The 16,914-nt window shown below is 38.1% G+C and overlaps 1 protein-coding gene and 1 pseudogene across 1 annotated transcript in view; one reads left to right on the top strand and one right to left on the bottom strand.

Moving 5' to 3' along the window:
- Positions 1-16,914, top strand: part of PPM1L (protein phosphatase, Mg2+/Mn2+ dependent 1L) — a 291,645-nt gene that overhangs the window by 27,201 nt on the left and 247,530 nt on the right. The window lies entirely within an intron of this gene.
- Positions 3,905-4,154, bottom strand: LOC123940081 (annotated as a pseudogene).

The following is a 16,914-nucleotide window of genomic DNA, read 5'->3' as shown; positions in this document are numbered from 1 at the left end:
TCAGCTCAGGTCTCTATCTCAGTTTTTGTGCGTTCAAGCCCCACTTTGGGCTGCATGATGGGTGTGGAGCCTACTTAAAAATCTTATGTATATATTCTTATATGTATATTCTTATATATATAATATAAATATACAATATACAATAAAAAAAATAAAAATACCCAAACTAAAAACTCAGATGCTATAAAACAATGTTCAATAACAAATGAAATTCCCTTCTACTCTAGTTCTTCCCTTCAACTCCAGATCTCTAGATTCCCTTCTACTCCCTCCCCAGAAACAACTATAGCTTATCAGCTTCCTGTTGCCTATTTTGAGTAATAGTTTAAACATGCACAAACATATGTGATTCCAGTTCCATTTTCATACAAATGGGAACATATTACATAAACTGTACTGCTCCAAGTGCATTCCTTTTTACTGGCTGTTCAGTATTCCATTGTCTGGGTAAACTGTTCATTATTTAACCATCCCTTGCCAAGGGACATTTTAAATTTCCCCAGGTTTTTACTCTACTAGACAATTATGTATAAAGATTTATCTTTTTTTTTTTACATATATCGTTCCCATGTGAGTAATTTTGAGATAAATTTCTAGAAGTGGAATCGCTGGGTCAAAGAGTATATACTTCCAATTTTGATACATATGGTCAAAAGGAGTTTCATGGAGGTTGACTAATTGAAACTTCCATTAGTGCTAGGTGAGAGTACCTGAATCCACACACTCTTACCAGAACACTGCATTTTAAAACTTTTTGACCTTTGCCTGTTGGCTAGGTGAAAATGTTATCTCAGTTTAACTTTTCTTTCTTTAGACTAAAGTTTAACATCTTCTTATGGATTATAAGCCATTTGTTAGTATTTGTTTTGTGAACTTCTGGTTTCATGTCCTTTGCCTTTTTCTTACTGCTTTGTTGTTCTTTTTCTGATCAAGTTGTAAGAGTTTCCTTCTCTCTCTTGGGGTGCCTGGGTGGCTCAGTCGTTAAGTGTTTGCCTTTGGCTCAGGTCATGATCTCAGTGTCCTGGGATTGAGCCCCACATAGAGCCCCACATCAAGCCCCACATCAGGCTCCCTGCTCAGCAGGAAGCCTGCTTCTCCCTCTCCAACGCCCTCTCCTTGTGTTCCCTCTCTTGCTATCTCTCTCTGTCAAATAAATAAATAAAATCTTTTGAAAAAGTTCTCTTCTGTCTGTATAAGAAGTTTTGCCCTTTGTCATAGGTGCTGCCAGTATATTTTGCATTTTGTTCTTATGTTTTGACTTACGGCAATTTTTTCTTTGTGTATTTAAAAAAATTCTTATGCTGTCAAATTTAGCTTTTTTAAAAAAAATTAAAAATTTTTTTTATTTAACTCTTTTCTTTGATAGTTTTGGGATTTTGTGTTTTACTTAGAAAGCACTTTCACATTTAGAGGCCTGAAAGATTGTTTATTGTTTTCTTCTGGTATTTTCATAGATTATTTTTACCTTTGCTCAATCAGAATTTATTGTTATGAGAAATGAGGGAGGTAGAAATTTAGTTTTATTTTTCCAGCCTGCTAGAATCTGTCTTTTCTCCACCTATTTGAAGTACAGTTTATTGTGTACTAAATTCTTATATAAGTGGGTCTATTGCTTAACATTTTTCTATTTCATTGCTTTTCATGTGTGTGAAAACTTTTAATTATTATAACTTTATAGTATTTTGAAGTCTAGAATTTTCCTGGCTATACTAGCATGTTTCATTTTATTATCTGACCTTTAGAATCAGCTTATCTGATTGCAAACGACAAGAATGACAAAAATTCTGTTAGTATTCTTACTGAGATTGCATTGCCTTTATAATTTAATTGAGATAAGTTGATAATTTTATAGTACCCAGGACCAGGATACTTTTAAAATTTTTTTTTTTTTGGATACTTTTAAAATTTATTTGCAACTGTATTATGGCTTTCTGGAGTCTTAAAGTTCATTTAGGTTTTTTAAGTTTGTTATTAAACTTATTCTTAGGAATTTTTTGTTTAGTTATTGCTCTTATAAATGGGATCTTTTTTGGCATAATGTTTTCTGAGTTTTTTGTTCAAAATAGTTTTTCCCATTTCATATATATCATATTAAATGTAAATACTGATAATTTTGCTTCTTCCTTAGCTGTTTGGGTCTCTCATTTCTTTCTCTCTTCTAGTTGCATTGACTCATACTTTTTGGGTAATGTTAAATAATACTGGTGATAATGTGTATGTTTTTTTCCTGAATTGAGTAGAATTATTTCTAGAATTTTATCATTAGTCATAATATAGGCCTTGGATTTCAGATACACACATTACCCCCCCACCTCCCATATAATCATGTTAAGGAACTAGAACTACTTTTTGGTTTTACTAAGAATTTTTAAGGGGTGCCTGGGTCATGCAGTCAGCTAAGAGTCCGATTGCTTCTTGGTTTTGGCTCAGGTCGCAATCTCGGGGGTTGTGGGATTAAGCCCTGAGTGGAGCTCTGCTCAGTGCAGTGTCTGGCAGGGACTCTCTCCCTTTTCCTCTGCCCCTCCTCTCTGTATGCTCTTTCTTTCTCTTTCTCTCTAAAATAGATAAATCTTAAAAAAGAATTTTTAAAATTAGGAATTTATGTGGAATTTTATCAAACATATTTCTAATTTATAAATATTATCATTTTTCTCCTTTGACCTGCTAATGAAATCTGGTAAGTCTCCTAATATTGAACCATCTTTGTCTTACTAGTAAAAGCCTCACATGATCATGCATATATTACTCTTTTAAAGTATTGAAGGATTCTATTTATTGATATTTTCATTAGGATTTCTACATTAATATTTACGTGAATATCTGTATGAATCATGAATGAGATGGTTTTAGGCATTTTTGTCTTTTTTAAAGGGTGCTTGAATCGGTGTTTTTCTGGCAATATACAAAGATTTTTAAATCTTTCTACCTTTTACTCCCACACACTTAACTATCATTAGAATTATCCATTCCTTTGAAAACTTGGTAGAATTTGTCAGTGTAACTATTTGGGCTTGGTGCTTTGTGAGATAGGGCTTTGATATATTTCTTAGTTATAACATAGATTTGTTAGCCTATTTTGAAGGAGTCTAACATTAATTAATGACACGATGTTTATATATTTGACATTATTTGTGAGAGCTTAGGTGATCATTTTTAGCTGTTGGATCTTGTCTACATAGGACAGCAGGACAAAGTCAGGCTTGGGGTGTTTGCTGAGGGATAGCAGAATTTACCGTGGGAAGACCAACTATAGCCTGGTCTTGAAGGGTTGGCATTTTCTCATTCATGTTAGTCAAAGTGTGTATGTTTGACTGGAGGAGGAAATTGTTAAGGATTATGTCAGTCAGTGTTAAGCTGATGTGGTAGAGTTATTTGCAGGTTGTACAGTGTTTATAGAGGATTCTAGGCAGAAAAGGCTTCTTTAAGTCATCTTTCATTTGAAATTTTTGTTAATAATTTATATATATATATATATTTTAAAGATTTTATTTATTCATTTGACAGGCAGAGATCACAAGTAGGCAGAGAGGCAGACAGAGAGAGAGAGATGGAGAAGCAGTCTCCCTGCTGAGCAGAGAGCCCGATGCGGGACTCGATCCCAGGACCCTGGGATCATGACCTGAGCTGAAGGCAGAGGCTTTAACCCACTGAGCCATCCAGGCACCCTTTATATTTTTTTTAATAAACATATAATGTATTATTAGTCCCAGAGGTACAGGTCTGTGAATTGCCAGGTTTACACACTTCACAGTGCTCACCATAGCACATACCCTTCCCATATTCGTTTGAATTTAACCTAAGTGTTTTGGCCAATCCATTTTTATTTATTATTTATTTATTATTATTTTTAAATCCAAACTCTGTTTATTGGGATAGTGTTCTACTCATCTTGATTCAGGGTATTTTAGTGCTGCTTCCACCTGAAGGAGTATCTTTCTGTAAGCCTTGCTTTCCCTCCTGTGCGCTGGCAGAGGACAGTGGAGCAGCTGACACGCAGAACTACCATGTGTGCGTGGCTGACGACGGTGGGGATTTTGCAGCATCCCGGGCACTTGGTGTCCGTGGAGCAGGAGTTGGGGCTCTGCACCGGGCACTGCTTCTTGTGCTTCCTCTTCTCCTCTCCCTGGTGTAGGGAGGTCCTTCATGAGGGCCATGTTCTCGTGGGGAGGTTGTCACTGCTGGCAGGGTGGCCAATACATTCACAAGGTTTTGGACTTGTAAACACCTCAGAGCTCACAGTATTTTCATGCATGGTGCCCAGCTCTGTAAGTGCTTTTCTGTCTTCTGGTCTCACTCGCTAGGTTTTTTGTTTGTTTGTTTTTGTTTTTTTAGTGATAGAAAAACCTTTTTATTTATTTTTTATTATTTATTTATTTTTAAAAATGTTATTAACATATAATGTATTATTTGCCCCAGGGGTACAGGTCTGTGAATCATCAGGCTTACACATTTCACAGTACTCACCATATCACATACCCTCCCCAATGTCTGTAACCCAACCACCCTCTCCATACCCCCTACTCTCCCCAGCAATCCTCAGTTTGTTTTGTGAGATTAAGAGTCTCTTATGGTTTTATCAGGCTAAGGTCATAACACAGTCACTGCGGACGGCATTCTACTAGATTCCCAGTTGCCATGAGACCATTTTTAAAGAGGGTCATATATGAAGAATTGGTTTTATGCCTTAACGAAGGAGTGGAAAGAGCACACAGGCTTTGAATCAATGAGATGTGAAGTCACGTTACTTTTGCCATTGAACTGATTATTAGACTTCTTTCAGCCATCATCTGTAAATAGAAAATAAGGATAATAATATGTACTTTTGCAGGGTTTTGTGAAGATTTAATGAGATAATGTATCTGACGAACCTGGAGTGTAATTAACATTTAATGAATTTTGTAATAAATTCATTCCTTTCCCTTAATAGCTTATAATTTAGTTTTTTTTTCCCTTTTTATTTATTTTTTTTTTTTCAGCGTAACAGTATTCATTCTTTTTGCACAACACCCAGTGCTCCATGCAAAACGTGCCCTCCCCATCACCCACCACCTGTTCCCCCAACCTCCCACCCCTGACCCTTCAAAACCCTCAGGTTGTTTTTCAGAGTCCATAGTCTCTTATGGTTCGCCTCCCCTCCCCAATGTCCACTGCATGGTTTTCTTTAAGTCTTGTTTCACTTCATTCATTCATTTAAAAACCGTTTATTGAGCACCTGCTCTGTTTCAGGCACTGTTCCAGGGGGCTTAGAGCAACGATTAAGGCAGGCAGTGTCTGTGTTTTTATGAAATTTGCATTCTAAAGCGTAGGTAGAAAGAGATTAAAAAAAAAAAACCTAGAAAATATCAGATGAGTGATTAGCAATGTGGCAAAAAAAAAAAAAAAAAAAACCAACAAAAAACCCCCCATAAACAAGGAGAGAGAGAAATCCAGGGTTAGAAGTGCTTCTTTAGATTAGATGGACAGGAAAGGCCTTTTGGATAAAGTGACATTTTATGGAGACCTGAATAAGAAGGAGCCAGCAGTGTTAAGATCTGGAAGTAGAACATTCCAGGAAGAGGCACCGGCTAGCAGAAAGGTGGTAGTGAGCTTGTTCTGCTCCAGGAATAGAAGGATGGAACTAACAATTCAGACAAGGGCCAGATCTTGAGGGCCCTCATAGGCCAGCATCTAGAGTTTGGTGTGAGGGGAGTTTGGAGTTTTTCTAAGCCTAAATCTATGGATCTGTGTTAATTATCATGGCTGAACTGTTGTGGTAATAGTTTAATCTCCGCATGCACCCAGATAATACACATAATATTATCCTTCAGGGAGAATGAGAACAGAGCCTTATCTTAATACAGGGAAATAAGTGGATTAAAAATTAAAGTGAGGCCTAATACACATAACTAATTTTTATGTTAAGTAATGAGAGGTAATTAAAGTAATATGCTCATATAATTAACTTTTAATTATTTTTCTTGGTGACATTTAGTTTATGGTAACTCTTCTTGGGATATTGTGGCATAATATGAAAAGTTATGACCACATAAGTAACGAATTTGTTCTGAACATCACTCATATTTGATGGTAGCTTAGAATAAAGATAAAGGCATTTTTTTTTAAATAAAATTTTTAGAGTAGTTTTAGGCTTGCAGAAAAGTTGTAAAGTTAGTACAGAGAGTTCCCACATACTCTACATCCAGCTCTGCCCTTACTAACATCTTACAGTAGTATGGTACCTTAGTCAAAATTGAGGAGCCAATATTGATACATTGTTAGGAAATGAAATTTTTACTTGCAAAGCAGTTCTGATGCTAATGACCCAGAGTTAGTGCACACTCACAGGCTGAGGTCACAGCTCTCCACAAGACTCTTCTCATTGGATACATCAGTTGGAGGCTTCGGGGTTGCCAGTCCACCTGTGTTTCTAACCAAGGAGCTATATAAATTCAGAGGTTTCCACTAACTACTCCTCAGGTTCAGTAATATCCTGGAATGACCCAGAACTTAGGAAAGTGCTATACTTATGATTACAGTTTTATATAAAGCATACAAGAGCAGGACTAACCAGTGAAGTGATGCATAGGACCAGGTGTGGGAGGGTCCCAGATGGAGGCATCACCCTGCGGCACATTGATGTATGTGATTACCAACCAGGAAAGCTCACTATGGAATGGCTTTCAGTTTGGGTTTGTCAGATGCTTTTCTCATGATTAAATTTGGGTTACAGTTTTTTAGGGAAGAAGACCATAGAGCTAAAGTGCCATTCTTACCACATTGTATCAAGGGTACATAATCAACATGACTTCTGACTGTTGATGTTGACCTCAGTTATCTGACTGAGATAATGTTTATCACCATAGAGTTAGTTACGCTTCCCTTCCTTCCCCCCTTTTCATACTGTGCTCTTCGGAAAGAAGCTACTATGTGCAGTCCACACTTAAGGACTAGGGAATTTGCTCTGCCTCCTTGAGCATGGAGTAAGACTTAGGAATTTTTGATAGAAAGAGAAAAAATTTGAAATGTGCAAGTCATTAGAATCTGTTAACCTTTTTCAAATATTAGAAAAATGGCATCTTGGAGCTGGATGGGACCTGAAGGGGCCATAGTTTGAGACAGAGTCCTCTGGTGGGGAGAGAGACTGTAATAACTCAAGGGCTGCATTTACATGTTTCTGTCTCAAATTGCTGTCTGTGGAGTGGGATGTGACCTATGGTAACCTTGCTGAATGAAAAGCCATTAGTCTTCTCCCAACTGCCCTCCTCATCCTCAACCTTCAAACGTGTTTTGTAATAGGAAATATAGTAAGAGCTGCTTTTTTCCATGTGTACGGTGGTTGTGCACATTATTTAATTTCAGCTTATTAAAGTGGTGTGCATGCTATTTTCCATGAAATTTAATTCTTCTATAGGTTGATTTTTATAGAAGTTGAATTTTGATTTTGTTACTGTTATTTGAAAGGTTCAACTTTTGGCTTATGGAAAATTGTTCTAATGTGTTATGTACATTCAGATTCTGTGGTCTGGGATGTCAAATTATTTGTAAGACTGTTTAGAGTAAAGATCAGATATTAAATCTGATAGTTGGTGAGTGGGAAAAATACATTCTGATTTGGTTGAAGTATTTTGAGAACCTGCTGTGACAGGTGTCCTCATGCAAATAGCTGTCCTCATGATAAAACTCTAGCTTCCAGCCACATGCAAATAATATGAAATTTTAAGTCAGAATATTCACGGAAAGGCATTTGGTCTGCGATTGGGGGAAGAGAAGTTGCCCACCTTGTAGTTTGATTTGCATCTTTTTAGTATTATTCTTTCAAGTGCTCCAAGCAACAGACATCATTTGTAACATCTAAAAACACTTAGCCTCTTTTGTGCTCATTATAAAACATGCAGTTCTTAATGGGCTGATTAATCCAAACAACACCCTCTGAGAACAAGAGTTACCTCCACTTTATGGAAAGAAGAGACCCTGGGGATGATGGTAACATGATCTGATTTGAGGCAGTGGCTGAACCTGGTAGATTAGTTTTGGTTGTCTTGACTGGGTCCATATCTAACTGAACAAAAAGCTGCTTCTTGTACGTTAGCTGGTGAACCTCACCCTACCATGCAGGGAATAACACTTCTAGGGAGAAACGTTACTTATGGACTGGAGGATGGGGAAATCCCACCCAGACAGGCTCTGTAATGTATTGCTATACCTTTTCATCTTCAAAATGTGGGTCCATCAGTAAGTATTTTTTTCCCCAAGAATTTTTCCAACTTTGTCTGTCTGTCTGTCTGTCTATCTATCTATCTCTATCTACAACAAATATGCTCTTTTTCTAATTAACTTCAGATCAGGGTTTCTCAACCTAGATATGGTTGGCCTTTTGGGCCAGAGGATTCTTCAGTGTTGTGGAGGCTGGCCTGTTCATTGTAGGATGTTTAGCAACATCCTTGGCTCCTGCTCAACCCCCACCCCAGACTGTGACAAACCAAGCTGTTTTCAACATTTCCAATATCTTTCAGGAGGCAAACATCACCTCTAGGTGGGAACCAATGCTCTAAAGTTAGCAAGACAAACTTCAGACCCCAGTTTTGACTGTCATGTTTAACTTGTCAGTGCCATGCATCACCACCAGCCTCCTTTTCTCTCAGAGATATTATTTGTGCCCGTTTCTGGTGTTTCAGGATTTGGTTTAGAAGATAAAGCAGGAATGAATAACTTTGTTTAGGGAATTTATCTTGACACAATGTTGAACAGTTTTAAAGTCATCCAAATTATATTTACAAGTTAAGTACATTTCCCCAGGTGAATTTAAACTATCTTGTCACTATTTCTATCTACTTTGAAGAAAACCACAAACATTCCCCCACTTACCTCTTTGTAAATCTTCACAGGGCTCCCCCAGCAGTTTTTGTTTACAGCTCTTTGATCTCAGAGTGGTTTGTGCCAGTGATTTCAACTGGTTGTCTCCCTAAAGACCTAAAGGGGTAGATCTCAGGGAAATCCTATTTCTACTTTTCCCTAAATCTGAACTTAAAGCCACGAAAGGGAATACTTTCTTTTCAAGGAGGGAACCAACCAGCAGTCACAGATTTCCTCCTGTCTACCTCTTCCATTTCAAAGCTGAGAGTTTAGGAAACCCTGGCCTGGGAATACTTAAAGGAATAAATCTCTACAGCTTTTTTTGAATATCTTACGTATGTTGTCAATAAAGGTTCATGCCGTTTGCTTAGATGCCGTTATGAAAGAATAAAGTAAAGCAAAAGAAAACCTGCAAGGATCATCTCTTGCTCCCATCATCTTTTCCTTTTGGATATATATATATATATATATATATATATATATATATATATATACATCTAAAAGATAGGTTAAGAGGTTGCTTCTGACCAGGGGCTGGAGTTAGGGGTGGGGCTGGGGGAATGGGGTAGAATGAGCTGCCTAGACTCTGTGGAAGGTATTTTTGGGCTGCATCTCTGCTACTCTGCTTCCGAATCTACCTTTCGTCCTCAATTTTTGAAAGTATCTTTTACATCAATTAACACATTGTCTTCTTTTGAGTGATCTGAAGAAATAAGAAACCCTGAGTAGAACGTATACATGGAAGGATTGCATGGGTATCAGCTTTGTAACTGTATTTTTCCCTCTGTGGGACTCATTTAATTAGAATGCTCTCCCTTTTGCAGCTGGTACCCTTGGCTATCCTGGGGAAGCGGAGAAGCATAATGATTAAGGGCTCCAACCTTGGAGTTGGAAGGATCTGCATTTAAATTTGATTATGCCCATTCCTAGCTCTGTTTCCTAGCTTTTCTGCGCCTCATTTGTAAAACAGGTGTTAACAACACCAGTTTCACAGGATAGGAATGTGGATTAAATGAGATAATGTCTTTTACAGGTAGTTAGTAGGAGCTCAGTGAAGTGTGCTTCCTGTCCTTTCTTTCCCTTCCTACTTCTCTTATCCTTCACCTACTAAAGCCAGTCAATTCCACATACTTTGGATAATTCGGAATGAACAAAAGGGCGTCCTCTCCTATCATTCCTCCCTATGTTCACTCTGCCTATCTTTTCTAAGCCTCAAACACCCCAAGTGTGTTCATGCCCCAGGGCCTTTGCATTTACTCTTCTCTTTTCCTGGCACATGCTTCTCAGATATCCACATGGCTTGCTCCTTCACTTCCTTCAGGTCTCTATTCATATGTCACTTATCAGAAAAACCTTCTCTGGGGGCACCTGGGTGGCTCAGTTGGCTAAGCTTCTGACTATTGATTTCAGCTCAGGTCTCGAACTCAGGGTCGTGGGGTCCAGCCCTGTGCAGGGCTCTGTGCTGGGCGTGGAGTCCTAAGATTCTCTCTTGCCTCTCCCTCTGGTCCTCCCCTGGCACATTCACACACAGTCTCTCTCTCTCTAAAAAAAATAAACAAACAAATAAAATGTTTAAACAACAAAAAAAGGAAAACCATCTCCGACCATTGTATGTGAAATGGGGCTTGCTCCCTTTCCTGGTACTTCCTACCTTCCTTGCCCTGCTTATTTTTTCCCCATGCCTCTCAGCATTTATTGGTATATTTTTGTTTCTGTACCATCTATATCTCCCCACTAGAAGAGAAGCCTCATAAGGACAGGGACTTTTTGCTAATTGCCATATTGCTCAGGCTTAGGACAATACTTGGCCTGTTTTGGTACTTAATAAATATTTGTTAGATGCGGGCGCCTGGGTGGCTCAGTGGTTTAAGCCGCTGCCTTCGGCTCAGGTCATGATCTCAGGGTCCTGGGATCGAGTCCCGCATCGGGCTCTCTGCTCGGCAGGGAGCCTGCTTCCCTCTCACTCTCTCTGCCTGCCTCTCTGCCTACTTGTGATCTCTCTCTGTCAAATAAATAAATAAAATCTTTAAAAAAAAATATTTGTTAGATGCATGAATAAATAAATATTATTTTTTATTCATGCTACATTTTGAGGTTTTCAAGAAAAAACACTGTGGATTGAATTTAAAAAATAGTTAAAATATTTAAACTGTCTCTTATTATTGCCTCAAAATATTTTTTATTAATATATTTATTCAACTTAAAGGTGACAATTTTAGCCTTCACTGTTTTATATTAAAATACGATTTCTTCTGAGGCTTTTTTCATTTATACAGTTTTAATTTTAGAGAACTTTTAATTGTATCATTAACATTCCTGTCTGTAGGTCACTGTTGTATGGTGGATTGGGAAAACAGGGAGAGTCCTATATTCTACTTATATCAATTTTTTGTGACCTTCAGCTGATTGTCAAAATCCCAGTACTTTTTCCTTCCTATGGAGAAATTGAAATACATGATACACTGAGGTAGATTTTCTCAGTAATAGTTTGTGATCAAAACCCAGTTGGCTACTATGGGGAAAAATCTGAATTGCTTTTTAAAAATTAAATATTGAAAATTGAAAAGTTAAAAGAAAATTAAAATTAAAAAGAAAATTAAATATTAAGTAGCATGCAATATTTAAACAACTGGAGTTGTGGTCATTTTAATTTTAGCAATCTGATGATAATTACACTTGTCAGCCAAATGATTTGCCAAGTATCTTTTTTTTTTTTTAAGATTTTATTTATTTGAGAGAGAGAGTGAACAAGAGAGAGCATGGAGCAGGGCAGAGGAAGGAGAAGCAGATTCCCTCCTGAGGAGGGAACCCAAAGACGATGAGGATCTGGGGCTCAATGCCAGGACCTTGGGATCATGACCTGACCTGAAGGCAGATGCTTAACTGACTGAGCCACCCAGGTGCCCCTTGCCATGACTCTTTAAAATTTTCACCTAAGATGCTGTTCTGTTTCTGCTCTATTTATATATGCTTTACCTCTGATATTGTACCTGCCCTCCTTTCGATTAAGAAAGCATTCTAAGAACAGGAAAATCTGGTATCATTATGAATTCTATGACTTTCATGTATTATCTGTCTTTTTATTTCAGGTAGAGAACAATGATAAACAATTTAAATAGTTTTTTAAACAAACTTTGATAAGTGATTTTTTAAATGAACTAGTTCATGACTTCTGGCCTTTTTTTTTTTTTAAATGAGATTGTATAATGTTTTTCATTTTCTGTTTAGTACCGCCTGTTCTGAGAGTGTTATACTTCGCTTCATACTTTATTTGAGAAAACAAAGACCTATAAATAAGTCTTTTCAGTGTGGGAATGATGAGATTTATTAAATGTTTACTAATATTCATATGGTAGGGTTTTTTTTTTGTCCTTTTAGTAATAAGAGAAAAAGCAAAAATATTTACCACATTATTTACTGTACCTACCAACACCATCCCAAACATTTGTGATTTTTATCTTGGAGGTTTATCCATTTTTAGGACCAGTCTTTTCTGAAATATGAAAATAAAACCTTTGCTTTGAAGGACATTTTGCACTTGGAACAAAGGAAAATTTGTTAAGTAAGTGGATTTTATATCCCGTGGGGCTGGAGAAGTAGTAATATTTTATGTCTAGAACCCTGGGATGGATAACACGGTCTGATGTAAGATTGCCCGTCCACAGCCATTCCCACAATGAGGACTGTTTAAAGCAGAATCATCTGTATTTTCTGAGTTTTATGTACATCAGCAAGTAATTCCAACTATGTTTGTTCCCCTGTGCCAAGGGGTTCTTGTGTTGTGGTGATGCAGCTTGGCATAGCACAGCCCTCCAGCAGGGCAGTGCCTGGCTGTTTGTGCCATGGAAACTGGTCCTCTCTTTACTGTACTCAGGGGATTCAGGCAGGTTGTTTTTTCTTTTCTTTTTTTTTTTATTTTCCTCCAAACTGTGTCCACTTCCTCCAGCACATTTCTGTTTTAGTATTTTTCCTCTCTCACAGAGTCTCAGCCTGAGATAAATTTAACTCTCCATAGTATATGGGAATTTGGGGGCTTGTATTATGTACAAAGTAGGATGTTATATAGAGTCACATTGCTTAATCCTGGTTAGCTCCGTGTCACGCAGAGTTTGAGTTTGTACAGCCATTTCCAGCTCTCCTTCCACTTTCTCCTACTTCCAGCCACTGTCTAATCTGGGCTGGAGCTATTTCTGTCCATCCATGGTCTTGGTCACTGGGAATGCAGGCTCCAGTCTCCACCCCCTACACTGCTTCCCCCCCGGCCTGCTCAGCTTCAGAGATACCAGAGGTATTTTTTTGTAATTTCATAGAGGGCATCTTGGTGGCTAACCAGGGTCCTGCCTAGCAGGACCGTACATAGATACTTTTTCCTGGGAGTTAACTCTACAAACTTCTCTTTCCTGAAGTGATTCTTTACATCGGAAAGACTCATCTTTGTCTCTGATTCTGCAATGTTCCAAAAGCTGTAGCTTTCTCACAATTCTGCCCTCGTGGTTTTGCTCTACTTTTTCTTACTCACAGTTCCCAGCTCCACTCTAGGCGTTCTCTGCGATCTGTGACAGTGCTGGGTCATGTGATTAGTAGAGAAGGAGGTAGTCATTGTGTGGCTAGGTTGTAGTATGGCATATATATAAGCTAGTGGCTAGAAACCTGCAAATCAGACTTCAGAATCAGAGTTTAAAGATACCATTGTGATCCTATGCAGGGAAAAGTCCACTCTGTTAGGGGTGCCTGGGTGGCTTAGTTGTTAAGCATCTGTCTTTGGTTCGGGTCATGATCCCACGGTCCTGAGATCGAGCCCTGCAGCAGGCTCCCTGCTCTGCGGGAAGCTTGCTTCTCCCTCTCCCACTCCTCCTGCTTGTGTTCCCTTTCTCTTTGTGTCTCTCTCTGTCAAATAAATACATAAAATCTTTAAAACAATCCACTCTGTTAGAATTCCTTCATTTTATTTATTTTTTAAATTTTTTCAAATTTTTTTAAAAAAGATTTTAGTATTTATTTGACACAGAGAGAAATCACAAGTAGGCAGAGAGGCAGGCAGAGAGAGAGGGGGAAAAAAAGGCTCCCCAGATGTGGGGTTTGATCCCAGGACTCTGAGATCATGACCTGAGCTGAAGGCAGAGGCTTAATCCACTGAGCCACTGAGGAGCCCCAGAATTCCTTCATTTTAAAAAAGGTAGGCAATTGGGTCTTGAAAGATAGGAAGGACACTAATGTGTACTGAGCCCTGTTCTCATTCAGCCCTCACAGCATTCCTGTAGAGGAGCAAGTGGGTGGCAGATGCAGCTAAGAAAACAGATATAAATATAGATACAAAAAGGTGCACAAATTGTAAATGCGCCTACTAAAGTCATACTAGAAGAGAGTGTGTTATGGTATGGTTTTGGAAAGTCAGAGACCTGCATTTCAATTTCACTTTTATCTCAAAAAAAGCAATAGTCCTGCTGGGGCAATGTACTTTTTAAAAGTAGCAAATACAGAGTTTTGGTTAAAAAAAGTACAATTAAACAAATTTAAATGAAAAAAATCTCACTTCTCATAACACTGGTATGGTTATATAGGCTCTTTGGAGGTAGAACATGGACTCTGTTAAGAAAGAGAATTGCAAAATTCCCTCCATGAATTAACTGCACGATTCCTAGATTTTTCAGAAAGCCTACACATGTGAATGTAAGAAACCAGGCTGGCCAGCTGGTCTGGCCGCAGCCTTAAAGCAAATCCTAGGGATAACTCAACACTCAGTGTAAATTATGCATTAGAGGAAATTAGGGTGCTACTCAGAAGCTAAATCAGGAATAATACAAAGAATTGGGTTTTAAAAAAAAGAAAAGAATTGGGTGGTTTTTGTTTGTTTGTGCCCCCCCCCCCGCCCCCAGCATAGGCAGGCATATACTTATTTTCCCTCTTTCCTGTGTGGTGTCGTTAATGTAGGCCTCATTCCTTGGTGGGACCAACCCATTCAAGCATGGATGATTTGTTTAATCAAAGTTATATTTTCTTTCAATCAAATTTTGGAATTAAAAACTTGTCCCATACTTGAAAGAAACCACTGGTAATTTTGCACAAATATTAATTTCCATATTAAAAAAAAGAAAATAGTATGGCGGACAGGTTTAGATAAGATACATTCTAATATATAATCCTTTCTAATACATACTTTATGGGTTCCCTAAGGTGACTGTTTTCTCACTGGAAAAAAAACCTCTTCTAATGGTTTTACTGTTGTTATTTCTTTATTTAGCTATTTAATTATGCATGACAGTTGATGGATGGAGAACAATTTTTCAAATTAAGCCCAGAGCCTTCATAGTCAAAGGTATTTTCCCTTCTCTGCCTTTAGAGATCTTTTTTGAGTCTATGTAATATTTAATCTTTAAAAATATTTGAGAGACTCAGTATAGGGATTGTTAAATGTAATTTAAATAACCTCTTTCTTATGAAAGAGAGGACAATTGTTTTCACTGAATTATAAATGTTATTGTATAATTTCGAGCTTTCAGAGATTCTAATATCTCACAGTTCAACAACCACTCTTTGAAAGTCAGAATGCCTGAGAGAATCCCATTTCCATATCTAAAATTAGAAATGGCATGCAGAGACTCCAGGCATTTTACCAGACATAGTAATGATACGTTTTCTCTTTTTGTTAAAACTTGAAGAAATAAATCAACCAGGTAGCTCTCAAAAAAATAAATGGACTGTCTTTCTTTGGACAGTCCTTCTGTCCATTTATTTGATTTGAGAATCAAATGTAGCTTTATGTCTATGATGTGTTTCTTACCACTGCCCAGTTTTTGATTCAGGATTTTTTTTTCTCCTAATCAAGTCTGTGAGAGTGTACAAATGTTCTTGTTTCTGTATTTTGTTTCTGGACAACTATATTTGTGAAATACACCTCTGCCACATTTAAGCCATGTGTTACAGTTATCTTGGAGGATCTTCTGTAAGTTCTGTTTGCCATGCATGGGGCTTTGTCTTGTGACTTTAAACAGATACCAATTGCTAAAGAGGGGGCAGAGAATTCACATTTGCGGTTGGCCCTTACGTTATTTGACAACTCATTGTGACGTGTAAGGAATCTGCTTCCTCCATTACATTTGGGAAATTGACTTCGGGGAGGAGATTGGAGAGGGGGCCAAATGGAAGAAGCAAAGTCCTCTCTGGGGACCGGGTGACCTTCTCCTGGCATCTGGCTTTTCCACCCTGTCTAGTCAAGCTGTCCCGACTAGGTAGCTGGCTGTGTTCCCAGCCTACAGAGGATCAGTGCCCAGGGCCTAGAGCCCTAGCCCAGTTTGGCAGATCATCTGTGACTTTTTTTTATTACTACCTCTGTACTCTAGCGGCATCTGTAATTCAAATCTGACTATAGTTTCTATCACCTCGAAGCCTAATAAGTGTAGTCTTTACCTACATCTTAATATTTGCCAAGTTGTTTTTTCTCCCTACAGTTAAAAGTCAGAAGGTCCTGTATTAAGTCTGAGAAATGAAAAAGTAGGGGCCTAATTTCAGAACTGTGTACCTCGACTCACATTACTGTGTGGGTAAAGCTTTGTGCTGGCGGACTTGTCAGATTGCTGTCTGCAACACTGAAGTTGTTTCATATTTGAAAACATGAAATCTAAATTGGACACTACCCCCTTCTTCCCTTTAAAATCCTTCAGTTAAGGCATGCCTGGCTGGCTCAGTCGGTGGATCAGTTGTAAGTTCGAGTCCCACACTGGGTGTAGAGACTGCTTCTAAATAAAAATCTTTTTTTAAAAAGGTACCAAATCCCTAGTAATTTTTCATAATGTAATGAAAAGGTATAGCCCATACCTGAAGCCCATAGATAGTGTCTGGCTTGTAGTCTTGTTTATTTGTTCTGCTGAGCATTTAAAAACCTGTAAAGTTTACATAAGGACCAGATTCTCAACATCTCTTGAAAATCTAGAAACTGTGTCAGTATTGAGCCTTTATGCTAACACTGGCTGGAGCTAAGAAGAAACAGCCCCCCTACCCCTTTGGTTGGGCAGGCTGCCAAACCAACTGTTGCCTTACACTCTGAGTACTTGGTCCATTTACATTATCCATTGGGCCCTTGAG

The sequence above is a fragment of the Meles meles genome, chromosome 4, assembly GCF_922984935.1.
Source record: "Meles meles chromosome 4, mMelMel3.1 paternal haplotype, whole genome shotgun sequence".
In the NCBI taxonomy this organism is placed as follows: domain Eukaryota; kingdom Metazoa; phylum Chordata; class Mammalia; order Carnivora; family Mustelidae; genus Meles; species Meles meles.
This window is presented reverse-complemented; position numbering and strand designations above follow the sequence as displayed.